Below are 27,255 nucleotides of genomic sequence, written 5' to 3'. Positions count from 1 at the left end.
TTAGACGAGTCACATTCACCAATGGCTTCAAACATACTTCCCCTCTCACTAAATGCACACATTTCAGCATCTTTATAATCTCCATCAAGCTGCTGTCGAATACTATGTATTTGGCCTCCTTTATTAGACTGTCATCCTGCATTAATGTTGTTTCTGACTGAACTGTTGTGGACATATCAGTCAAACTGGACATACTATAGTTGAGATCTTTGTCTAGTTCGTCGGTCAATTGTGTTGATACTTCAGTCTCTGTCATTTCAACATATGTTACTTGACCGTGAATAGGAGAAAACATCAATGTCAACTGCTTTTTGGGTGGCACTTTTTTGGCGGGTGTCGATTGTGTCAAGAGGTCTGCGACTAATTCAAAAGTATCTTCAATACATTCAGTTTCATCTGCATCTGGTGGGGCAGTCGCATTATAGCAATGGTCCAAAAACACTTTGCTGGATTCGCCGGTCACATTAAATTCATTTTATGGCCATTGGGCAAAGGCATCTTGGGTCTGAACATGCCGTGCCCCAATTAATAGTTCCTCCATGGTGAAAACAGTTTGGCAAGCAGCATCTCTCATTTGTGTCACTGTCTGTGTCTGCATTGTCCGTACACCATCAGGCAACTAGAGGACAGATTGGAAAAAGGATGTTCAATGTAAATCCAACATACAGTATCGGACAATTTACATTAAAAAAAAGCATATTATGAAGGCCTCAGCACAAAACACTTGCTAAAAATAGAAACTGTTTATAAATTACCTTATCTTTCTTTCTTTTCGTTGAAACCTTCTTTACTTTAACGTTATCAACAGCAAGCTGGTGCACCGACTCGGATCCACGTGCCTCCTGTTCTATATACGTATCTTGTATACATCCCTAGAAAAGAGTATTCATTTAAAATAACTCATTTAGAGGGTACTGTCAGTACGCATACCTCTGACTCCGGATGGACTACAATGGATGATGTAATAGTAGAGGATACTCCAGCAACTCCCCGAAACACAGTACTTGCATTAGTATGGATGAAAATATTGGAAATTGAGCACACACTTTGGGACGATGACAAAGGTACAAATCAATAGCAAACCATGAATGAAACTTTGTGTAAACGGATGACACGATAAATAAATATGATCAGATTATCTCATTCGATGGGACTGTCAGTACACATACCTCTGGCTCCGGATCAGCAACTCCCTGAAACACAGTACTTCATTAGTATGGATGAAAATATTGGAAATTGAACACACACATTGGGATGACGACAAAGGTACATATCAATAGCAAACCACGAATGAAACATTGTGTAAACGAATGCCACAATTTGTAAATAGGATCAGATTATCGCATTCGATGGAACTGTCAGTACTCATACCTCTGGCCCTGGATCAACTTCAAGGGATGATGTAATTGTAGTGGACGCTTCAACATCTCCCTGAAACACAGTACTTGCATTAGTAAGGATGAAAATATTGGAAATTGAACACACACACATTGGGACGCACACAAAGGTACATATCAATAGCAAACCACAAATGAAACATTGTGTAAACGAATGACACGATATGTAAATATGATCAGATTATCCCATCGATGGACCTGTCAGTACGCATATCTATGGCTCTGGATCAACTACAAGGGATGATGTAATTGTAGTGGACGCTTCAGCATCTCCCTGAAACACAGTACTTGCATTAGTAAGGATGACAACATCGGAAATTAAACACACATTGGGACGCGGACAAAGGTACATATCAATAGCAAACCACGAATGAAACATTGTGTAAACAAATGACACGATGTGTAAATATGATCAGATTATCTCTAACTAAGACTACCTGATACGCGCTCAAAGTGGTTTATGACTCCAGACAAGACATGGTTGTTGAATCTTGTTTCTTCATATTCAGTGAATAGTCGTGGAGTTGTAAAGGGAAAGTTTTATTTGATTTAGAAATACTAATATTAAAAATTGGCATGTAAGATATGAGAACATTATGCTTGTTTCAATGCATAATATAGCATAGTTATCTGTGCCCATAAATCAATTTTCTATGAGGGTCCTGAAACCAAGGACTGATGTTTAGCAAAATGCTCATTATTTAAAAAGCCATACAATCATGTAAATATCGAAAGTATTATAAGTGACATTTACACCTAAAATACCAATCAATCCATTTAGTTACCTGCTCACTACCCCAAGGCCTACAGCTAAATCCGGAACCGTGACTCACCTGTGAACGAATAGAGTCGGAATAGCGTTTGGGAGCAATTTTCGAGTTGTTCTCATTTGATTTTTCTTTGTGTACAAGGATGTGTCGTACATATTCGGGGTAAAGTGCAGGCTGCAGATGCGGTATCAATCACCCCTCTTGTCCTCCAAGACTTTTTTAACTCTACTTTCTAGCTCTTCCGGCCCATATCCGCAATAACTGACCCATTCGATCAACAGTCTTTGGGTATACATGCATTGTAGTGCCTTCAGATTTGTCATGGGTCTTAGAAGGGCAACCGAAAATCGAACATGCAGGCATTGCTGTACATTATCCGAAAATTACTTTGCATAAAAACGTTAGAAAGAAGGAATTATACCATACATTCTTCAATGCAAGCTTTGTTTTGGTCACCACAGCAAAACCAGTGTAGCGTGTGCGGCTGTATTATACGATAACTTTCATAAATAGTACTTTGATGTGACAAAAATCATTTCATGTAACTAGTCCCTTGAATGTGCTATCATGCATCAAAACGAAATATGCTTATATTATAGACATGATCCACTAAGGCTCCAATTCGATGCCAATTGACACTGATGAAAATCGATATATCGATAACATAACAAATGAAACTCAAGTCAATGGCAATGAGACGAATTAACATAACACTACTGAGTATGTTAGTTCAAAATAGATAGAAATTTAGAGATGAAGGAGATATGATTAGGATACATGCCCTTACCTTGACCAACACACAGTTCGATTCAGCAAGCAGAGTAGTTAGTGGCAGGAAAACAAGGAGATGTCCATAGGTAGCACAGTGACGAGCTGAATCGCAGCGGTCACAGAAGTTCACAGATAGCACTACGACGAGCAGATTAGCATTGGTCACTGGGGTTCTCAGGTAGCACGTTCACGAGTTGACTTGCAGTGCTCAAAGATGTTCTCATGATAAATATCAAGTGGTTTATAAAGAAATACAAAAAGGGGTGTGTATGTGAATGAATGACGTGTATATGTCATGGTATTATATGCATTGCAGGGGCGCTGCCTGCTTCAATGGGAGCCTGCCTGGAGACACGGGGTCTGAAGAGGGCATGTGAACAATGACCCCTGCATGTAAGATACCTTTGAAGTGTACGTGTTGTTTGGCATCTTGGCCGTTCTCACCTCTGATAGCACCCCTTGGCAGCGCACATCCACTGGTGCCAACTGCCTTTGATAATGGGGGGGGTGGATGGGCCTGGGGCGTGCAGACAACGCACCAGAACACTGCTGAATGGAGACACACTTATGTGGATTGCAGGGCCATGGCCTGCTTCAAGGGGAGCCTGCCTGGAGACATGGGGTCTGAGGAGGGCATGTGAACAATGATCCCTGCGCATAAGATACCTTTGAAGTGTACATGGTGTTTGGCACCTTGGCCGTTCGCACCCCTGACAGCACCCCTTGGCAGCGCACATCCACTGGTGCCAAGTGCCTTTGATAATGGAGGGGGGATGGATGGGCCTGGGGCGGAACACTGCTGAATGGAGACACACTTATGTGGATTGCAGGGGCGCGGCCTGCTTCAAGGGGAGCCTGCATGGAGACATGGGGTCTGAGGAGGGCATGGGAACAATGACCCCTGCGTGTAAGATACCTTTGAAGTGTACATGGTGTTTGGCACCTTGGTCCTTCGCGCCCCTGACAGCACCCCTTGGCAGCGCACATCCACTGGTGCCAACTGACTTTGATAATGGAGGGGGGATGGATGGGCCTGGGGCATGCAGGCAAGACCCGGAACACTGCTCAATGTAGACACACTTGATTCAATGAAAAATTGAAACAACCATTGATAAAAGTTCTGTTGTGTTTTATTTTGTTTCTTATTTCGATGGCACAAAACTACTACACATTGTAAAGTTCCGGTTGCAGCACAGTGAGGGAAAATCCCCTGTACTAACTGCTGTCACTGGGGAAAGTTTCTCTAATGGCACCAACGACACAGGCGGGTATTACTCGGTGAACGCGGTGTCCAAGCCTCCCATGAAGCCACCATGTAAACGAACGTTAGGCCACCAGCCTGTACCACCTGTGAAAGAGAAAGATACAAACTGTTTTTAAATGACCAAGATAAGTGTCTTAAACCTTAGTTGTCAATGACAATTCTTGTATCCAATGGCATTTTTGCAGTACAAATGCTACCTAGACACTGCACAATATTGAATGACTATTATACGTCTATTACTAGAGAATTGCGAGACTAAATTGGTATGACAATGACATATTGAAGTTACGACAATATAGGAGACAACCATGAAATAGTAGTGGCCTAAGTGACTTCACAACCAGAGTATACTTACTTGTCACTTGGTTTACGAGGGCGAACTGTTGCGCGAAGTTCATGCAGAAGCACCATCAAAATCCTCAAAATGGACCGTGTGAGGCAGGCTGCCCTGAAGTCTGGCAGCTCGGTAATGCATTGCGGCCGTGGCTCGTCTTGCGATATGTAGGACAAGCATCCAGAGTTTTCTCCGCAACAGCAATTCTCGACCTTGGTTTGCATTAGCGCGCACCGATTGCAGGTACACCAGGTGGAGACGCTGTCCATGCGACTAGGCTCAGGCTCTTGATATGTTGAATCGTCCTCCCAACTGTCACCTGAAGACCCATCGTTTTCGCATCTTTCTCTTTCCAGTAAGTCTGCCTCGGAATATTTGTGCTTGTACTGGTAGGGCATTATTGTTGCCATTGTGGGGTAAACCAACGAAAATTATTTATAGCGATGGTCCTGGTATCTGTTCGCACAGGCTACAAGCAACGAAGTTAGCTGGCCAGAGCACAGAAACGAGTCACAGAATACTCAAAGAAATACAGTGAGAGGAATGGAATAGAAAATCTGATGTTGTGTGTTGTGAAACGGTCTGTTTATACTTATTGAGGAAAGAGGCGTCCTGCCATTTCCATGGCGACACATCATTAGCTGAAGCGCAGAGAATGTTGACACGAGATGTGCTTTGGCGTTGCGGAATGGGCGGCATGCGTCTAGTGATGTGAGGCTCATGGGCGGGGGATATGATTTAGTGCCGCAAGGGCAGTCCAACCTGGGCGATGCAGCAACTGATAAGATTATCACAAGATGGCTGCGCCCTGCTGCCTGATTTTGCTTGTGTACAAAGACGAAAACCACGGTAAGGTGCATAGGAAATGTTTGTAAGATTGATCAAGGTATGGTTAAAAACACATGCCTGAACCATAGGGACAATAATAGTTCTGACCGCACCATTCCTTTAATAGCCACCATCTGTCACGGGGCCTACCTACAATACATGAAATAGATATGCTCTGAGTGGGCTGCAGCGGTCGTCTCTCAATTAATCAGACCTTCTGACCAGCCAGATCACTCCAGAAAACAGCAATTCGCAACTTTGGAGACCTGAAGCCTGAGGGGACGATTCTGAGGTGTCAGCCAACATAAGAAAGTGTTCTTCCATGAAGGAGGAATACTATACTTACAAACAACATATTCTGATAAAGAAAGAGTATGGCGCAGGGACATGAAGACCTCGACTTTTGCATATGCCTGATTCATGACTTGACAACAGCCCTAGGAACCAATCCGGACTTAATGGCAGCTACATGGAGGGGATTAGTCACCCAGCAGCACTGGTTTAGCATGTCAAAACATGGAGTTAAAATACGGCAACTGTGAGGTGCCGCTAAACTCTACCGCACACCTTTTCCCTTTATAAAAATAGCATTTCTTAGACTGCAGTACCACTTTCCTAGTTTAATGAAAGTTTAAGAAAACGTTCTTAAATTAGAAAAGTGGCAGTCTTTTAAGAAATGCTCACAAAACCACTGGAGCACATGTTGCCCCCACAACGAGAGATTTTAGCAGCTTTTGCTGCTGTCAAGAAAAACATCTCCCCTCCAACACTGCCACCCACTTCAGAATGGTGGTGCTGGAAAATGGATGGGATAATGTCGTATTTACCCACTCTTTATCATGAGCTCAGAATCGGGCCCTGACACATGGGACAGACAGATGGTGGAATCACTCAAGGGGGCAAGACTGGGTCTGGCCAGCCTAATTTGAAAGAACCTTCAGACAAAGAGCCCCATGCCAAACACATTTGAACTCATTACGGGACTGGCTGTAACTCTGCCGGTGATACGGCGGGTTGTTGCCAGACCCGAAAAAAATGACTGCCGCAGAACTTCCTGGTAACACCAGGGTATTACAACTCCGGGGGCCGGGAAGTCAGGCGCCAGTAATTTTGTTAGTCCCCATTCCATGGAGACCCATAGGATTCCATGGGAATGCGGACACGGGAGCCCCGGCACTGTTAACAACAGAGCTGGTGCTCCTGTGAGATCTCTGCGAGCGGGTGCCTTCCCACCCGGCAAGTCTGACCCTGGCGGGCAGGACGGCACCCTCTTCCAGAGTTGTGCTGTGCTGGTCCGGTAATAACGGTGCCAGTAGGCTTAGCGGCACTGTTGTTACCGGACTGGCACAGTTGCAATGAGGTCCACTATCAGGAGTCATAAATGGTGTGCTCTGAGCTTGAAATCAGCGAGCTCCACTAGTTTACATAGAACTATTTGGGAAGTTGGCAACCTTAATGGAATAACATGCTTCTAAATCTGAATTAGTGGTTGATTAGTACGTTGTGTTCAGATCTATGAATATATAAGGATATGACTTAACATGCAGGACAATGATGGTAACATAGCTCAGTGGGTTGCTCTCCCACTGCAGAGATTTGTGTGATCTCTATCACAAGTGTGAACCTTGGTACGGCAAGCATGGTGTGTTATCGTACAGCATCAAAATAATGACTATTATGTTTGGTAATATTAACGTCTATTAATGGCATGCAGAGACAAAAATTTGTGGCATGTTTATAAGGGGAAAGGCTTTTCGCACTGTGTACCTGCAAAAGACTCCTCTTTCATAAACTGAGATCTCCCAACACCCACTACTCCATGCTCATGGAAACATTAAGTCTGCTCTAAAGGACCAATCTGTCAGGGTTATATCTTACCAATGGTATAAATATGACATTTGCCAAAAAGCAGTGTGTGGCAGCAATACACCTTGGATTGCTTAACCACAGGATAGGAATCTGCATTTGAGTAGCCACTCTGTAAGAACATTTTAGGTGCTCAGCAAAGCTAATGTTGACAAACAACTGCATACTTTTGCCATCTAACATAACTCCTTCATTAAAACCAGATCTCAAACGTATTCAGAGACAGATGCCCTGTGCTGTCCCATTGGGAAATTAGAAATTCTGGCGATGTTGGTGTTTTGGCTCATGCCATTTTGCTTTCGTATACAACAGTGAAGTTCCATTTGTCCACAAACCTACAACACTGCAAGGCGCAGATGTGCAGAGTGGTTTGGTTGTGGTGCCAGCACTGGCAGAGTACCACCCGACCCGGAACGGGGTGAAGATCTGCCGAAAGAGAATGAAATGACAGCGATGTTTCTAGTATTGCTAAGAGATCCCGTATAAACTCCATAAAGCTCTGGCTCTTCAGTAAACTGCGCTTGCATTCTGGGACTTGTAGTGTTTTGCTTTTCCCATAAGGTTACATTTTCTCCAAATCCAAATTATTAGTGGCTAGAAAGAAAATACAGGTACTTCGCAACTACTGCTGCACCAAATCTCAGTCCAGACTGCACGCAATGGAAGCCGTGTTGATTGTTCTACCAACACGTAGAATGGTGCAACTTGAGTTTTATGCAAACCGTTCACTGTGTATTCTAGAAATAAAATCGCATGCTTTCATCATTGTTTGAAAAATGCATATCTGCTTGTTACACATTTTGTTCATAAAGTGTGCAGTGCCACATTCAAAGCAAAACCTTTTTTATTTTACAGGCAGAAAGCTGTGTGATGTGTTGCAGTTATTGGCCCTTTGCTCTACAAATTGAGGAACATCATCAGGATAAAATGCAGATAAGATACCACACAGTCCAAATGAACACTTTCCAGGAAGATCTGGCATACGACATGTCCAAGGGTCACTGGAGAGGAGCATGTCCTTGACAGTCACCATTGCCCATGAATTGTTGCCTCCTTGTCAGCCATTGATAACCAAAGGAACACAGCAAGAAACTTTAGCAATGGCCCACCCTCGCTTATGTGCCATTTATCAGCTCACACTTTGCTTCTCTTACCAGATCCCTACCTAAGTAATAAATCACAGACAACTTATGTGTATGGAAAAGTTGTAGGCCATAGGCCTTTTATTTTCTTAAAGAAAATACAACACAACAAAATAAATACACTGCCATATGCTTTTGGGCACCAAGTTGCCCAAGGCTCCTCCTGAGTCCTTGTTATCCCTGGGCCTTCGTTCCTGGGCACATGCCACCTACGACATGTCTTGGACCGTGTACCGAAAGAGTACTCAGCGTTCCTTCTTCTGCCTGCTCCTTCTTTTCTTGGACCGTGTACCGAAAGAGTACTCTGCGTTCTGACTTCTGCTTGCTCCTTCTTTCTTGGACCATGTACCGAGAGAGTACTCGGCGTACCGGCTCCTGCTTGCACCCCCCTTCTTCCATTATTATTGTAGGGTGGGTTGGGTGGCAAACGTTTTTCTTTCCCCTTATCCAGGCACTAAGAGCCTACCCGAGAGAGGTGAGCTCTTACCTGGTTTGTGCCGCCTCTCCTTTTCCTGGCTTACTTATACACCCCCGGCCTTTTGTTCCTTCTTGGGGGCGGCCGGGTTACTCCCTTGACTCCTTGCTGTTATATTTCGCACCTTCCCAGGTGCTGTTTCCTGCCCTTCCTGGGCTTTTGTTTCTTGTGGCACCGTTCGGACGCCCCTCCCTACGCTTTCGTGCCGTTTTCCCCCACCCCGCGCCTAAACTCCCAGACCCTCTATCGTCCCGCATTTCATGCGGCCCGTGGCCTGGGTCATAGGCTGAGTAGTGTGGGTTCACTTTGCTTCTCTTACCAGATACCTACCTAAGTAATAAATCACAGACAACTTATGTGTATGGAAAAGTTGTAGGCCGAAGGCATTTTATTTTCTTACAGAAAATACAACACAACAAAATAAATACACTGCTATATGCTTTTGGGCACTTTGTGTCCAGTCCCGAAGTTGCCCAAGGCTCCTCCTGAGTCCTTGTTAACCCTGGGTCTTCGTTCCTGTTCCTTGCACCCGCTCAGGTCCCCCCCAAAAGCACCCTACCTACAACTTCGTTCTTGGAGTGCCCTAAAAATGTTGTCAGAAAAAAAACATGTCCGGATTGTTCCGGTGTAAGCGATGTCTTATGAAGTGCAGCCCTGTGCTCCTGCAGTACTTTGCTACTGATTTATTTAGTTTCTTTCTGGCTATTTCGATTGCGTGCCTCTTCTGTGCCCCATACCAGACCCTTCTTGTTATTATTTCTGACATAAAAATCTCGGTTTTCCACCAGCTGCGGGCTATGCTATGCAGCGACTCGCAAATGTTCCTCTGTAATTTACCCCTATTTGTGCTCGCCGGGTCGTTCCCTCTGAGGTGTATAACCAGGTACTCGTGGGGGGTGTCCCTGAAGCCTATCAGGTCCGACAGCCTGCGTGAATGTCCTCCCAGTGCATCCCCAGGAGGCCTCACCAGGATGTAATCACTGCCGTCCCTATGTATTAATAGCTGCCCGTCGACCTCTGGTCGGGGGTCTGGGAATTCTTGTGTGATGCATCTGGGACAGTGGTCCTTCTCTCTCATGCAATTTAGGTCTATTGCTCTCACCCGTTTGGTCTGTTTTAGCTTTCTTTAGCATTATAGACATCCCCTTGTCTCCCATACTAATATCCCTCCTTGCCAGGCCATCTTTTGCCACCGTATTACTGGCCCCCGGCTCCCCTATCCTGAAAGCCCCGTAATATGCCAGCGCAAGGTGCTGCCCTGAACCGCGCGGTTTCGCCCGTGCTGCTACTTGCCTCTCGTAATACTTTTAACAGAATTATCAACTTCCCAAAGCTCACCAGCCTTCTGTTACCTGGTTTCTTCCCCTCTAATTTAGCCCATCCTCTCATAGCATATTTTATTCTAGCGCTGTCGGTTGGGTTCCGCATGCCCGACACTTTTGTGGTTGCGCCGCCGCCCAGCTTTTCTTTTTCCCTTTGGCAAATTCCCCTTCGAGAACTTCACACATTTCTTCAATTGCAATGTTTTCCACCTCTTTTACACCTGTTTCCACCAACCAGCTTTTTCTTTTCTCCTTTGGTAAATGCCCCTTCGAGACATTCACACCTTTATCAATTGAAATTTTTTCCACCTCTTTTACACCTGATTCCACCAACACATCTTTTACCACTTTTCTTTTTTCCTTTGGCAAATGCCCCTTTGAGAAATTCACACATTGTTTTCAATTGCAATTTTTTCCACCTCTTTTACACCTGTTTCCACCAACACATCTTTTACCACTTTTCTTTTTTCCTTTGGCAAATGCCCCTTTGAGAAATTCACACCTTTTTTCCAATTGCAATTTTTTCCACCTCTTTTCCACCTGTTTCCAACAACACATCTTTTACATGCCTTTTGTACTGCTTACCCGTTTTGTACGTTAGGGCGTTCCTGGTCAGCTTGTCGATGACCCTTTCTTTTCTCCGTTCTTCTCCCACTTCTTTTGAGTCGACCTTGTGGCCAACCGTGCTTTCCTTTCTAGTGCCTCCAACGGGACCCATGCCTTCCGCGGCGTGGGCGTTCTTTCCTTGTCGGTGTCTGGTCTCAGCTCCCTGAATTTCTCCCACTGAGAGCGAGAGATTGCATCAGCCACCACATTTGCTTCCCCAGCGATATGCCTCGCCTTTATGCATGTATTCATTTTTAGGCTTTCCAGTGTGATTGTCCTCATTAATTCCAACGCTATCATGCATGACGCACTTCCTTTGTTTAACACGTGCACCACTGCCATGTTATCTGACCATACTGCCAACTCCTTGTTTCCTAGCTCTTCCCCAACATGCGCATCACACGACCAATATCGGGAAGAGCTCCAGCAGCGTTATGTTTTTTGTCCATTCCGCCACCTGCCATGTTTTTGGCCACTTGCCTGCACACCATTGTTTCCCGAGTATTGCGCCAAACCGAAGGCTTCCTGCTGCATCGGTGAACAACACCCTTTTACCTTCCTCGTTCACCGGTGAGCGCCATATCACCGACCCATTGAAGTGTTTCAGAAATTCTGCCCACACTTCCAGATCTCTCTTGCTTCCTCCCCCTAGCCTGACTCTGTGGTGCCCCTTTGTAGCACCTCTCGTTTTCAGCTCAATACTTCTCTGGAACACCCTTCCCTGTGGTATGACTCTTCCTGCGAAGTTCAGCTTTCCTGCCAGCACTTGCAATTCTCTCACTGTCACTTTGTTTTTTCCTTGTAGTTCCTTTATTGCCTTCAGCAGATCCGTCACCTTGTCCTCCGGGATCCGACACCTTCCTTTGTTTGAGTCGATTTCTATTCCTAGAAATTGGATAATCTGCGTTGGGCCCATCGTTTTCTCCTCCGCCAAAGGAAAACCCCACTCGCTTGTTATTTCCACGAATTTTCCAGGGTTGCCCTGCATAGCTCTGAATCTTTGGGCCCAACAAATAAAAAATCGTCCAGGTAATGTACCATCATGGACTTCCTCATCTCTTCTGTTACTGCCCATTGCAAAAAATGAACTTACCCTCTCAAAATATGCGCATGAGATGGGGCACCCCATTGGGAGGCATTTGTCAATGAAGTATTCCCCCTCCCACTGCATACATAACCATCTTTGTGATCTGCTGTTGACTGGCAACAGGCGGAATGCCGATTTAATGTCTGCTTCCGCCATCCATGCCCCTTTTCCCGCTTTCCTGACCAGTTCTACTGCCTCCTCGAAGTCTGAATATGATACTGTTGCATCGCTCTGGGCGATGCCGTCGTTCACTGAGGCCCCCGGGGGGTAGGATAGGTGGTGTATCCCCTTTGTCTTTTTTCGGCACCAGCCCTAGTGGAGAGCATATAAATTCTTCGACTGGTAAGGCCGTAAAGGGGCCCTCCACCCTTCCCAGTTCTACCTCTTTCCTGATCTTACTGGTCACTATATCTCTGTTTTCGGTTGTCGACTTTAGATTCCTAGGAATGTCTTGCGCTCCCTGCCCGGTAAACGGGATGTTAAAACCTTCTCTAAAGCCTTGTCTGATCTGGTCTGCCGTTTCTTGGTCTGGGTATTTCTGGAGCCACCTTTCCATCCACTCGATTTTTACCGACGTGGCTCCCTTCCCGCCCCAGTTCGGGGGCAGGCTGCTGTGCCACCCTCTCTGTGACCCATAATTTCTGCTCTGAAAACTCTGGTCTCTATTTCTGTCATAGCTGGATTCGTACTTTCTGCTATTGTATCTATAATCCGCTTTGTAATCATTCTGCCAATACTGCCTTCTCTGCTGTCCCCCTGTGCTCCGCTCCTTGGAATCCCATTTCTCCTTTAGCACATTAAATATGTAGAGATTAAAGTTTTCTTCGTCCCAACCCATATCCGGAAAGCAGTCCATCTCCTTTCTGAATTTGTGATCATACTCCAGCCATGCGTCACCTCCAAACGCTGCGTGTAACTTCAGCACCCTCTGTTAATACGCAACTAATGCTACCCCGTCTTCCGGGAATTTTTGTAATATAATTGTAGACATTATGGTGAAGGCCGACATCCAGTTGTCAAAATTCCTTACTACTGGCCCCTTTTTTAGTAAACTTCTCGTCCTCCTTCATGTCCTCTAGGGCCACATTCATCCCCCTCTTTTGACAATCCAACAATGTAAAGATATCGATCAATTCTTTCCTCCATATTTTTTCCCTTAACTTTGTCATTTATGTACCAAGCCATCGCTTTCATTGACCAGCCCTGTGCATCTTTACCCATGGTTGGCCTGCCATATTTCATCATGAGTGGCCCCCCATTTTCTGCCGCTGCCACCGTCGGTGCTGCCCCCGGTGGTGTGTCCCCTGCCACTACGCTTGGCCCTGCCGGTGCACCTTGTGGTGCCGGGATTATTGGTGCCCCTTGGGGCACTGGGACTACTGGTGCCCCTTGTGCTGCCGGGACCGGGGTTTCCCTAGGTTCTGCCCCTGCCCCCCCTGCCCCTATCTGGTTTTTCCCTGCTCACCACTCCTCTCCATTTTACCCAAGCCCTTAGATGATCACTTTCTTCGTCATCACTTGTTTGCTACCGTTGGGGAACTCCCCTGCTCCTCCTCCCTGGATCTCTTCCCCCTTCTGTTCTTCTTGCCATTGGTTCTGGGTGACTTACCCGAAACCGTGACGCAATTTTAAAAAAATTTTACGATTTTATTCCCCACATTATTGTTCACAGTACTTTTGTTTTTATCTTTTTTTCTTTTCTCTTGGTCGGTGCCTCCGTCTGTTCCTCTGATCTCTTCGCCTCCGCTCTTCCCCTTTTATGTCCTTGCGGTACCTCGTCTTCTCCTTCGCTGCTGCTGTGCTCTATGAACAGCAGAGGTGACATTGCCTTCGCCCTTTCTTCTTTCTGCATTATCTCCAGTGCCCCATATTCCTTCTCTGCCTTCCTCGCCCATTCTGAGAATTCTTGGGCCCGTTTTTGCTCTTCCTTCCACCATCCTTCACGTCTGAATTCTGTCAGCCACGCTTCTCGTTTGACCACAGCGAAGGTGCTTTGTTCGTTTGCAGCTGGTACTTCTGGGTCGCTCCTGCTCCGGCACCGTTGGGAGACTCGTAGCCATTGCGTTTAGCATGAAATCAGAGAGGTAGAAAATGCGTGAGCCCACAAGAGCAAACGTTTTTCCTTCTCCTTATCCAGGCACTAAGAGCCTACCCGAGAGAGGTGAGCTCTTACCTGGTTTGTGCCGCCTCTCCTTTTCCTGGCTTACTTATACACCCCCGGCCTTTTGTTCCTTCTTGGGGGCAGCCGGGTTGCCCCCCTGACCCTTTGCTGTTATATTTCGCACCTTCCCAGGTGTTGTTTCCTGCCCTTCCTGGGCTTTTGTTTCTTGTGGCGCCGTTCGGACGCCCCTCCCTACGCTTTCGCGCCGTTTTCCCCCACTCCGCGCCTAAACTCCCAGACCCTCTATCGTCCCGCATTTCATGCGACCCGGGGCCTGGGTCAAAAGGTTGTGCCACAGCTCACACATCTCCGCACGTTACACCCCTGACTCTCTGTTTATGCCAGAGAAAGGATGCATTAGCTGGGACTTTACTAACGTAGCATTTAAATTAACGAAAACTAAAAATGTGGCTGCCTGCAGGGAATTTAATTTGAATCAGAACTGCAAAAGTGCTTATTATGCGAGCTGATGCTTATATTGCACAGCAAAATAGCTTTCAAAAGGAGCGCTGTGCCGGTTAAATGGGCCCCTTTACCGGTTTATAAAAAGGTGCAGTCAAGCCTGGCAGAAGATGTGTGGGAGCCATGTTCAACATGATGGTTAGAGACCCCCTGCTTAGAGCAAAAACAGTCTGAGTCACCCGTGGGGTGCATACATTAAAATGGCAACAAAGAGAAGGCTAATTGCCCGATTATCATGAGACGGTCAGCCAGCAGGGAATGTAAACACTAAATGCCCACTGAAGAGCCCTAAACCCTTCCTTGTCAGCAAGCGGCTGATGTGGAGGAACTGGTGTCAGAAGGCAATGAGGTGATAACACTTCTGTATATCCTGTGGGGAGTGAAAATGCAGCTTGCAAAGCGGGAGCCGCAAACCGCACATTTTAAGCCCCAGAATGACAATAGAGAAATTCAATGTGTTCACACCTTCTCATTAGAAATGCAAACATGTAAAAACAGCATACACATATGAGAACTAAAACCCTCTAAATACAAACACCATTAAAATACAAAAATGCTTGCATATCATATATGCCAGAACCAACATGCATCCACATTTCTCAGCTATGATAACAGTGTCCTCTTTCAATTCGAACTATTGCCAGTCCAATAGCAGAGCGGGTAGAGCGCTTGCTTTGACCTGTGCAGAACCTGTATCTTTGGTGCAGATCCTGCTGACACAGGTTCGAATCCCAGCAGGGCCAAACTTAGCTTTTCATCCTTCCGAGATCGATTCAGCGTCTTGGTGTTAAAGCACTCTATAAATAAATGAATCAATCAATCAATCAATAAAAGAGCACCACACAACGTGGGTAATGATAAGCAGCGCTCAGATACCTGAGAGTTCGTAGCACTATATAAATGCTAAATTATTGTTCTGTGGGCTTTATTACCAGCATCTGTTTTCAGACTTTGTATCGCAAAAACTAAACGACTTGGCTTTGTGTGTTGAGGCAATAGCTCCAGACTATAGCAGAAGTGATGGACTGATAGTCAGGCACAAACCTTTCTAAGTTCCCCATATACACATCACCAAGCTCGGTGCACGAGGGCAGGACAGGTTAACTTGTCTCTATCACATGTATGCAACCACACGTCCTGTGACTCAGATGAATATGTTGCCGTGGACAGCTGGGGATACGCCCGCACTGAGGCTGGAGACCAGAAATGCCATGCCATGGCACCGTCCCAGCGTCCCAGGGGTCCAGAGGGGACTGTGCGGAGAGTATAGATTCCTGGAAGCAAGGGCGTCTGCTGCGGGCGGAGCCTGACCGCACCTGTCCTTGGGCAGTACACAGAGGAAGGAGGTGTTTATTGCGTTACAGTGCACGCCTTGTTCGAGGCTCTGGATTGGAAGTCCTTCTCCCGTTCATCCAGGGCAGGGCATATTGCGCGGCCCCTGGGATGCTGTCGCCTCTTCTCTGTGCAGTAGGCTTCTGGCGGCGCCCTGAGGTGACAGGGAGCATCTCGTTTCCAGGGGAGCCGTGAGGAAGGCACCTCGTCAGGCGCGCTGCTCTCGCTGTCCTGGGCATCACTGCGCCAGCACCTGCCCCTGGAGCCGTCTGACGCACCTGGGATGATGCACAAGGTACGCACCCCAATGCTTGCCATGCAGAGGTTCGGCGTCGCCTCCCGAGCCCCCCAGGCATGCGTTTCCTAGACAGCAGCACAGTGCCCGCGGCCTTGCGAGGGGATGGGGTGGGTGGAGGGGTGCTCGACTCCCCAAGAAGCGTGTCTTGCTCAACGAGGAACAGTCCCGTTACTCCTCTTCCCAGCTTCCGCACCCTGTATGTTGGTTTCCACACGGCTCACCTGCTTAAAGAGTGAGAGATTCTGATTAAAATATAATAGGTTGCGATATGCATGTCCAGTAGCCTGGGGGGGGGGGGGTTGCTTGTTTTCCCTCGGGGGCCAGTGCTGTGCAAATAATAGACAATTGCAAGGCGGGGGATGTCAGGTTGTTGACAGAGGGCATTGCACAGGGAAGGGGGGTTAGGTGGGGGTCCCGAGTGGGGGTAGAGAGTTCTAAGGGGTGGAGCAGGGGCGTAGGGGATGCATACAATCTGGGGGTTAGGGGGCAGGGCTGCTTTTTAAATTTATTTATTGTGTTTTAGTCAAAGAACTCGACTTTTCACAAAATTAAAATAGCAGTACGTATTAAATTACATATATCATCACTGTAAAAAACAAGAGAAAGGAGGAAAAGAAAACAGAATAAAATTAAGAAAATAAAAGCAGTTCAGAGTATAAAATCCTTTAATTTTGCATCTCCCTTCACGTAAAAATGTTACCACTTCCTAGGTCAAAAGGCTTTCATGGCCTGAGCATAGCTGGTCCCAAAAAGATTGGGTGTCCACCCACCATTCCTTGTCCACAAATCTCACAAACTTTTCACACCTCTTAGCGGGGACTTTGCTGCAGACACAAACCACATGCATGTTTTGGTCAGCTTTTCTTCCCCCCACCCCAACTAAAAAAATCGTATGTAACAAGCTGCATTTTAAGGGTAAGAGCAAATATGTAACATGAATATCATTTAATGCTCGCTAGGTGATCATGAAAGGTAATATTCCAAGCATCAACGACAACCCCTGTGCCCAGATGCAATGAACGGGGCACCCTTGACCGGCTTGCTTTTGTTTAAACGTTATATCAGGGCGTGCCAAAGGGGGGGATTAGCCAACAATCCAACTGTACAGAAAATGTACGGGATAATAGATTATCATTTATTTACCCGGGAGTAAAAGAGTTACAGGCTCCGAAATGCAGGGTAATTCAAATGGAAATTAGTGTAACCTTGAACATTGAACGCCAACATTGAAAACCCCCTAGCCAAGGAGGATTGGGGGGCATGATCTGAATGTTGTAGCAGTCACATAAATCAACTTTCTTTCATGTGGAGGCAACCAGTGTTGTATTTTTACCACTTTTGCCTTGGTAACTATGGTGGCCAACCATCCCGTATTTTGCATGACTGCCCTAATATGTTGTATCCGACATCCCACAAATGTCCCGGCTTGCACCATCAGGATCAAAGCCTTCCCGCTCACTCACACTTTCTTGTGACATTTGAAGTCCAGGGCAACAGAGTGGCTCAACGATATGTGAAACATCTCTTAGCACAATTGGAGGCTAACTGAAGCTGACAAAGCAGGGAAGAGGCTATTGGTAAGGACTCTCGTCCCTTTGGAGGTGCGAATGGCAGGTGATAAGAAATGGGAGGGGTGTATGATGCTGCATGCTGTGTGAAATAATCGCACCAATTGTAAAACCCAAGGGAGATTTATTTAGGCATATCCACTGTGACTGTCTATTGGGATGGGGAAAATAAAGTTAAAAACATACTTATTTTTAATACTGTACTATGCAATTTATGTTCTTTTCACAAATATTGTTTAAACACAAGAAACCTAAACAAATATTTACAGCTTTGAAAATATTAAGGGTCAATTGCTTAAAGCACCAACAAATCAGTTTCACCACTTAACCAACGTGTGTGATCTTGGGCAAGTTTTCACCACTTAATCAACGTGTGTGATCTTAGGCAAATTACCTAATCTTTGCCTTATCTACAGTCCCTGGAATGGATTGAGTTCACAAGTTATGCTATTGTTTATCTTGTCGTAAAGCCCCACTCATGGTTTACTTAACCATGAAGTTGCACCACATGTAATAATAGTGACCATTCTTATATCTCACACCACACACATTGTTTCTTTGCTTCCTCATGGCAACTGCTTACGTCACTTCCGGTGGTACTCCTAAGTGTGTAAGACTGGAGACACTCCTTGAAGTAGCCTTTTCTGTGATGTCAATATCTAAATTAGGAGGTTTGTGTTTACTTTGCCGTACAGGCTTTTGAGATTCCCGGATCAGTCATGGATAGGAATGTAACCTGTCTGTGCCCTGTATGCACATTGGTCCCACAGGCTTTTTAGTGCTGCGTGTGTTTTAACATGACATTTACCACAAATGTTTTAGCAAAGCATTTGTTGAGGACGGTAAATGGGCACGAATGGCAAAATTCCCTCTGGCAGCTCCTGGAGCGAGCACCTGCTACAGTGCCCCTGGCAGTCACAGCAGCCAATACGTGCAACAGTGCCCCCTGCTAGCCCCAGCAGCCAGCACCCACCATAGTGCCCCTGGCAGCAACAGCAGCAATATTACCTGCCACAGTGCCCCCTGGCAGCTTCAGCAGCCATCACCCATCACAGTGCCCCTGGAAGCTCCATCCTGCAGAAACTTCCACAGTGCTCTCTGGCAGGTCCAGCAGCCAGCGCCTGACAGTGGCCACTGCCACCTTCATCAGCTAGCACCTGCCACAGCGTCCCTTGCAGGTCCAGTATCCATTGTCTGACGCAGTGCCCCCTGCCAGCAACTGCAGCCAAGACCTCCCACAGAGCCCCTGGAAGCTTCAGCTGCCAAGACCTTGCACAGTGCCCCTGGCAGCTCCAGCAGCCAAGACCTGTCACAGAGCCACCGGCAGATCCAGCAGCCAAGAGCTGCCACAGTGCCCAGTGACAGCAACAGTAGCCAGCACCTGGCCACAGTGCTCTCTGAAAGCTCCACCAGCCAAGACCTGCCACAGTGCCCCCGGCAGCTCCAGCAGCCAGCATCTGCCACAAGTGAAGGGCTGCTTACTTTCATACTTAGCAAAGCCAGTTGGTCTGACTTTCTGAATGTGTATGTTGGGGATTCACAGCGATATAAAGGCATGGAAGGAGCACAGGTGTTACGGGTGCTGAATAATTCCCAACAGAAGAAACAGTGGGAGTGAGCTAAAGGAGCACTGTGGAATGGAAGGAGTTAGTTAGAGCAAGAGGCACTGGGGAGAATACAGACCACTGCGGAACCAAAGAGCGTGGAAGGAGCACTGGGGGAACAAAGAACCCTGGGGAACATGGGCAATGGAAGGGGTGCCTAGAGCACTGGCAAAGCTGATGGGGCACTGGAGGGCACATGGTGTTCCCATAACAATAAAGCAGGTACTGGAGGTGCAAACGATACTGGGGTACAAGGGCACTGGGTATACAATAAACACTGTGAAGCAAAGAGCACAGGAGTGGAATAGGAGAAGCAAGAGTGCCTGAGGGCACAAGGGGCACTGGGTGAGCAATGGGCAAAGAGCGATTTTGACTTACCTTAGGCAGCTTGTAGCTGTCGAGTCGAGTCTCTGTCTCTCTCTCCCTCCTCGATAACGCCGTCAGCAGAGGCTGGCCCAGGCTTCAAGTTCTCAGTCAGCACGACTAGAGCATGTGTCACTGCCTGGCTCAGGATGCTCCATTTGTTCTTGAAAAAAATAAATGCAGGCTGAGGCTGCGAAGCAATGCACTGTGCAGGGGCATGTGCATTCTTTCCCCAGTGGCCCGGGCACGTTCCAAAAGCGCAGGCAGTGATGGCTGCAGCAGCCTGCAGATGTTTGCACCTGCAGACAGTGCAGTGCTCTGCACTAGGTTTGTGCACAAACCGACCCAACAAACACTTTTATTGTGGGGGGGGGGTAAATGAAGAACACTGCCCCAGTGCCTGCCCACTAATGAAGACCACTGCCCGAATGCCTGCCCACTAATGACGAACACTGCCCCAGTGCCTGCCCACTAATGACGAACACTGCCCCAGTGCCTGCCCACCAATGAAGAACACTACCCCAGTGCCTGCCCACCAATGAAGAACACTGTCCCAGTGCCTGCCCACTAATGAAGAACACTGCCCCAATGCCTGCCCACTAATGTAGAGCATGGACCAGCTGCCAATGGATGGAGTGCATGTGAGTCTTTCATCGTGGAAGGAGCTCCTTGTGGACCCTGAGTGAACCCAGCCTGTGGACGTGACCTTCTGGTTAGACTTCTGCTGCAGCTGGTCGTATTTCCCAGTTTTTGACTTAGTCCTCATAGGAGCCCAGGTGAGCTGCAGTCGCTTTGCTGTCACTGGAATGGTGGAGGCTCTTTTTCATGGGATGCAATTGTGCATCTTTTCCATCTAATCTTCCCCATATCTTGTGTTGTCTTTTTTTTTCAGCGTATATATCATGTCCCTCTTGAGTGTGCCTTGCCTTTCATCTGTGCTGCCAAAGGTGAGGCGAGGGATACCACTTGGGCCAGTTGGAATGCCCCAGCAATTACACTCTCCCTGAAAAGTGGGGATTTTGTCCAGGGAGGAGGATGGGTAGTCCCTACTCAGGAGCTCACTTTCCCTGTGAGTCCTCTTCCAATGTATATCTTAAATAGATTCTTAAAAAGACTATTGTGTGCATTCAGTTTGGCTTCAGAGAGAAGCCAGCATACACTTTAATTCTGGGGGGATAAATGCCATTATATCCCCTTCACTTAAAATTATGGGGGGGATTTGTTCTCCCTGTGCCTCCCATGTCCTAGTTAGACTTATGGATGGTGTACTGGAAAACCTCAAGACAATTTGCAGCCGTCACTTTCCATCTTTGCCAGAGCACTCAAGTGTCGTTAACTAAGATCACTGATTTAGTATACAAAACTACAAATCCACCCCACAATGTCACGAACCAACATATAAACTCCCTAATTTCAGTTCTCACCTCTAGATAACACGGCATCAGATCCAATAAACTTCCACAATTACAAATCACTGCACTAAAATACACACCTTCAGTGACCTAAACAGAATCCATTAAAGGTCTACCTGCATGACAGACTGCCGATCACTTCACCCAATATCACTATGAGCAGCTAACAATTAGTTCAACCATTCACCATACCCAAGAAAACACTAGCTGACCCCCAACAGAAATCATAGACAATAGCACAAAAACATGTACCAATCTACAAATTCACCAGATCAACTATATAGTTCTATACACAAGAGCAGTTGCATCTTCAGTTTCACAGAGCAGCGTGGGAGCTACAATTACGTTGTCGATTAGTAGCAGGGGCTGACGTAGCAACCGAACCTGGTTGTGGTGATGTTCCAATTCCATTGCTTTTAAAGACCGTAATCTGAGTGATTGAGCAGGTGTGTGGGAACGTGGAGGTGTCACTTCACTGTCCAAACAGGCATGACCGTCATACTGTAACAAGTACACACTGTTGAGAAGACGTGGTTATAGAGTTGAGCTTGTCTAATTAGATCTGTCCAACTAAACATTTGTATCAGACAATTGACTGTTACTTCATAGTCCAATATTTTGCAGTTGCTGCGCAGCTACATCTTTGGGAACTGCAACATTACACAGAGACATCTGCCGATTTACTGCTCTATCTTTCAATTGTCGAGGTGGGTTCTGAGGAAGGAATGAAGGAGGAATGAAGAACACTACCCATCTCTGCCAAAAGACCTAGGTTTTCCAGCTTTTGTGATCATTACTGACCAGTCATTAATACGTTTGGGAATAGTCGGTTTCCACCAATCAGCTTTTACAATATAATTCTCTTTTCTTTTTTTCACTGCATCTTCTTGTAGTTAATGCAACACTCTTAAGTTTTCAAGCGCTTCCCAGATTCCACCAGTAGCTGTTTTTTCTCCTCTGCCTTTCTTTATTAAAGCCTCAATTAGTCCCTCTGCATCACATTAGTTTTTAATTATTTCGTCAAATGTTATCTGTGTCTTAATACACCGTTTCTTGGCTACGAGTATGAAAAAGGCACGTTAAAACTATCATAATGTGACTATCAATACAACAAATATTTTGCTTGAGTTGTAAACTGGGGTAAGTGACTCCCCTTAAGCGTGATCCTTTCTGTCCCCTTGGTTTCATTTTTGCATATTCTTGCGCTCCTGTGCGCTTTCCCTCCCTCCCCATGCAGCTACCATAACTCAGTCTAGCTGTACACATACTCTGAACTGGACTAAGGTCCTGTAGGGCATTCAACCCATAGCGCTTTGCCAATAACATAAGAGAAATCATGCAGACGATCTATACTTTAGAGAGTTACTCTAGAGGAAAGAGATGCTGTAAAACAGTGGTGGTCATCAAACAAAATATATAGTCCCTGCTGCATCAATACTTTTTTTTTTTTTTAAAATGTATTTTATTTTATAACGACCACACAGTGAAACAGAACATAAATAGAACACATCAAGCCACAACAAAGGCCAAACAACAGATATGAAAAAGAAAAAAAAAAAAAAAAAAAAAAAAAGAAAAGAACAGAACAGAATTAACTTAACAATCCCCTTCCCTCCCCCCTATGAGCCTGTAGGGTGTCCACCATCATTGTCCGTTCCGTGTGGTGGGGTTCCGTCGCTCTCAGATCCAGCCGAGGTCGACCCCGTACTAAACAGTTCAGCCAATAGCACCTTCCATGCCGTGAGGGAGCTCACCTCTTCCTCCCCTCCCGCCCTGCTGGCCTCCCACCATGCTGTCGTCTCGGCGGCAGCCCATTTCTGGAGGTCACGCCACCATACCTCCACCCGTGGCCTCTGACAATTCTTCCATCCCATGGCTATTCTGCGTTTGGCGAGTACATAAGCCAAATCTTTAAGCTTCTCCACGTGCCGAAGCTTGCGCGCCCTGGGGTACCCTCCAAGCAAACAGGCCCAGGCCGAATCTATCTTAAGTACAATGCCCCTCCCTGCCAGCTTCTGCGCTACTTCACTCCAGTAGGTTGCAATCACAGGGCAGGCCCAGAACATGTGAATCATATCAGCGTTCTCTGTGTTACACTTGGGACACGCCTGGCGCCCAGTGTCTCGAAATCTGGAAATTCTCAGGGGGGTCATGTATGCCCTATGCGTGATATATAGTTGTATCTGTTTAAACCTGGCATTCCTCGATACTTTTTTGTGGTACCCCAGGGCGCGCTCCCACTGCCCATCCGCCATCGGGGCCCCCATCTCTGTTTCCCATTCCAACCTCAGGTACCCCAAATCCTTCCCAACCTTTGCCATCAGCATATCGTACAGCCTGGAGACCTCATGCCCGCACTCGGATGCGTCATACATAATCTCCAGCGTCGCATCCGGCTCGTCAGCCAATACGGTCTCGGGCCAAGTGCTCCGGACCTCCCTGATCACTCTGTGGAACGTCATGTATTGCCCCGTGTGCAGCCCCGCTCCCGCCTCTAGATCTGCGAACTCCGCCAAGGCCCCATCCTGCCAAATGTCACCCAGAGTGACCAGCCCCACTGACTCCCAGTATGTTCGCAGGATGGCCCCAAGCTGTCCGTCTTCCCTTGCCAAGGCCACCAGTGGCAGCTGCGGCATGCACGGCAGGGGATCCCCCATCATCCGGCAGGCTCTTCGCCACATGTTCCTGCCCAACGCTAGCATCTTAGGACGCCCCCTCATCCATGTGCTGGATGCCCAAATAATCTCTCGCAGGTAGAAGGGGGAGCAGTCCTTTCCCAACAGTCTGTGTTCCGGGGTTTTGTCGTCCGAAAGCCACTTGGCCACGTACTGCAGCTGCGCTGCCACGTAGTAGGCCTCAAAGTTCGGCAGCCTCACGCCGCCTTTCTCATAAGCATTCTGCAATTTCCACAATGCGACCCTGTTACGCGTGCCCTGCCATAAGAAATCTCTACATACCCTATGTAGTCTAGCAAAAAACCCCTTGGGTATCATGTATGGAATGTTATTGAAATAATGCAGCAGCCTAGGTAGCACGACCATCTTAAGCATAGCACCCCGGCCCATCATCGCTAAGGGTAGTTTCTCCCAAAACCTCATGCACTTCTCAATCCTCCCCACTGCCAATTCAGTATTGTGCCTGTGTTCCTCCCCGGTCGTGTGGTATACGTCTATGCCAAGGTACCGAAAGGTGCTTGTCGCCCATGGGATCCGCAATACTGGCAACCTCTCAGCCGGTATCCCCACATAGCCGCCCAGCGGGAACAGAGTGGATTTCCGAGGGTTGACCGCTATGCCAGAAAGCCAAGCAAACCTCTCCATCACCTCCAAGACATATTGCAAGTTCTCTTCAGGGTATTGGAGGTACAACAGCATATCGTCGGCATACAGGGATATCAAATGGCTCTCCCCCCCCACCTCTATGCCCACCGGGTCATACTGTTGCCGGAGGTAAATTGCCAAGGGCTCAAGGGCCAGGATGTACAACATTGGGGACCAAGGACATCCCTGCCTGGTGCCTCTACCTAACTGCCACCTGTCCGACACTACTGCCCCCGTACGAACTCTGGCTAGAGGCGCGCTGTATAATAATTCGGCCCATCTCCTGTACCCCGGCCCCATTCCGAAGTGATCCAGTGCCGCCAACAGCCACGGCCAACGAACAGAGTCGAACGCCTTGACCGCATCCAGCGCCACTATCGCCATTTCGCCGTCCTTGCTACATCCCCATTCGACCACTCTGTGTAGGCGTCTATGGTTGTGGGTAATGTTCCTGTCCGGGACATAGCCCGTCTGGTCAGGGTGAATCAGCTTGCCTATCACTCTCCTCATTCTAGCCGCCAAGACAGCTGTTAGGATCTTGCTGTCCTGGTTCAGCATCGACAAGGGTCGATAGGAGCCGCAACCGTGTCCCGGTGTATTGTGCTTGGGGAGTGGCACTATGACCGCTTCCCTGAGTGATTCTGGTAGCTGTCCCAGCTCAAACGCCTCATTAAACATGTCCAGCATGGGTGGGAGTACCTCTTCCCCATACGCCTTATAAAACTCACTGGGGAACCCGTCCGCCCCCGGGGCCTTGCAAGTGGGCAGCTGTCGCACTATCTCTCTGAGCTCTTCCAGAGTGATCGGAGCATCCATCTCCTCTCGCTCTTCATCGCTGATTCTGGGCAGGCCTATATCCCCGAGTACTTCATCTATCTCCTCTCGGCTCCCCCCTTCCCGATCTTCATACAATGTTTGGTAGTATTCTGCGAATGCCCCATTTACCCCTTCTTGCGTGTCGATCTCCGCACCCCCTTCGGTGATGACCGATCGGATCGGAGCCCTAGGGGTTTCGCTCTTATATAGCCAAGCGAGGAGCCTGCCTGTCTTGTCCCCACCCGCATGCAACCTCTCAATGTACTTCGTATAATTCAGGTTACAAAGTCTGTCCCAGTGCCCAGAGCACCGCTGCTGCAGCTCAGTAACTACTTCCATATCCGTCCCACCCTTCTCCAATTCTTTTTCCAGCTCGATCTCGGCCTCTCGCAGGTCGGTCAGGATTCCGCCCATTAATCCCTTGGACTTCGCGATAGCAACTCCCCTCATCACCACCTTAAAAGCCTCCCACAAAGTACCAGCCGACTTGACACTCCCTGTGTTCGACTCAAAGTACGCGACTATCTCCTCCCTCATGTCCTCCTTGAATACCGGATCCCGTAGCGCTTCCGCCCGAAGGCGCCATGTTGGAATCCGTGCACGTGGGGGGCGCAGCCGCCATTGCATGATTAGGGGCGAGTGGTCCGAGAGGACCCTCGCCCTGTAGTCAATCTGTTCACACTCCGTAAGAATGTCTGGAGTGGCAAAAAAGTAGTCGAGCCTCGTGTGCAGTTGGTGCGGAGCCGAATAGTGCGAATACTGCCTCCCACCCGGGTGTCTCGCTCTCCACACGTCTACCAGGCCTAGATCCGTTAGCAGCGACTGCAATACCTTGGCCGCTGGGCTGGGCCTAACCATTTTGTCATCCGACCTGTCCTCCCTGGGGTTAAGCACACAATTAAAGTCTCCACCCCAGATTACTGTGCTCCCCATCCCTTCACCGAGTCTCGCGCACAGTGTCTTAAAGTAAGTCGCTGTGTCCTGGTTGGGCGCATAAGTGTTTATGATACAGACAACTCTACCTTCCACAATCCCCCGAACCATGGCCAGCCGCCCGTCCGACTCCACAACCTCCCCCAAGAGCTTGAACGGGACATGTGGTGCAACCCAAACCAGCACACCCCTGGCATACGCAGAGAATGTGGATCCAACCACTGTCCCCCTCCATTTTCTCCGCACCATTTCAAGTTTATCCCGTGTCAAATGCGTCTCCTGTAACAAGGCCACGTCTATCCTCTGCCTCTTCAAATACAACATGACCTTATTACGCTTCAGGTAGCTATTCAACCCTCTAACATTCCATGTCAATACCTTAAGGTCTCCCATGATTTATCCGTAGCTCCCACTTCCCCCTCTGGTCTGATCGCCTCCCCCCAGTCCCGACTACTTCCCTTCTCAGTTTCTTCCCCAGGCTCACATAACTACTAACACCCCCCACCCCCCTAACCCAACCAACTGCCCAGCTCCATCCCTGGATCTCAGGCATCCCCGTGTCCGGTTCTCTCCGGAAGCCCGTGTAGAGAACCCGACACAGTGACTAATCTAAACACACACTGGGGTACGAATAAAACGGCCCTCGGATGCCCCCTACACATCTATATCTGCGCTCGCGGACCATATTGGAAACAGTTAAAAAGTGCATCCCCATCACAAAGTGGCAAAGACTATATTCCAGTCCAAATGTTCAAAGTCAGCCGGGCCCACTGTTTCACTTAACTCTCCCTGCTCCATCCGCCATCTGCTCATCGGGCTCCTGCGGGCAGTTCTGCGCATCGAGCCATTCCATGGCCTCCTCAGGGGTGTCGAAAAACAGCGTCTTAGCCTTGAAGAAGACCTTAAGTTTGGCTGGGTAGAGTAACATATACTTGAAACCGGCCGTCCGCAGGCGCCTTTTGACCGCCCCAAAGTTCATCCGACTGCGCTGCACTTGTAGAGTGTAGTCGGGGTAAGCAGTGATGGTTGCCTCCCCTCGCCGTATGGTGCCCCCTTTACGAAAATGTTCCAGAATCTTCTCCCGGTCTTTGTAGTTGAGGATCTTGGCGATCACGGGCCTGGGC

The 27,255-nt window shown here is 47.8% G+C and overlaps 1 protein-coding gene and 1 long non-coding RNA gene across 2 annotated transcripts in view; one reads left to right on the top strand and one right to left on the bottom strand.

Moving 5' to 3' along the window:
• The window catches only part of LOC138525824 (uncharacterized), a 255,159-nt gene that overhangs the window by 196,807 nt on the left and 31,097 nt on the right, over window positions 1–27,255 (bottom strand). The gene's annotated exons all lie outside the window — the stretch shown is intronic.
• Window positions 15,496–27,255, top strand: part of B3GALT5 (beta-1,3-galactosyltransferase 5) — a 259,165-nt gene continuing 247,405 nt past the window's right edge. Inside the window, exon 1 of the mRNA XM_069636054.1 lies at window positions 15,496–16,112. The gene's annotated coding sequence lies outside the window, so the exon portion shown is untranslated. The remainder of the gene's footprint in view (window positions 16,113–27,255) is intronic.

This window comes from Ambystoma mexicanum, chromosome 7p, assembly GCF_040938575.1.
Source record: "Ambystoma mexicanum isolate Mex_15411 chromosome 7p, UKY_AmexF1_1, whole genome shotgun sequence".
Taxonomy (NCBI): domain Eukaryota; kingdom Metazoa; phylum Chordata; class Amphibia; order Caudata; family Ambystomatidae; genus Ambystoma; species Ambystoma mexicanum.
The sequence above is the reverse complement of the archived record's forward strand: the minus strand, read 5'-3'. Positions and strand labels throughout refer to the sequence as shown.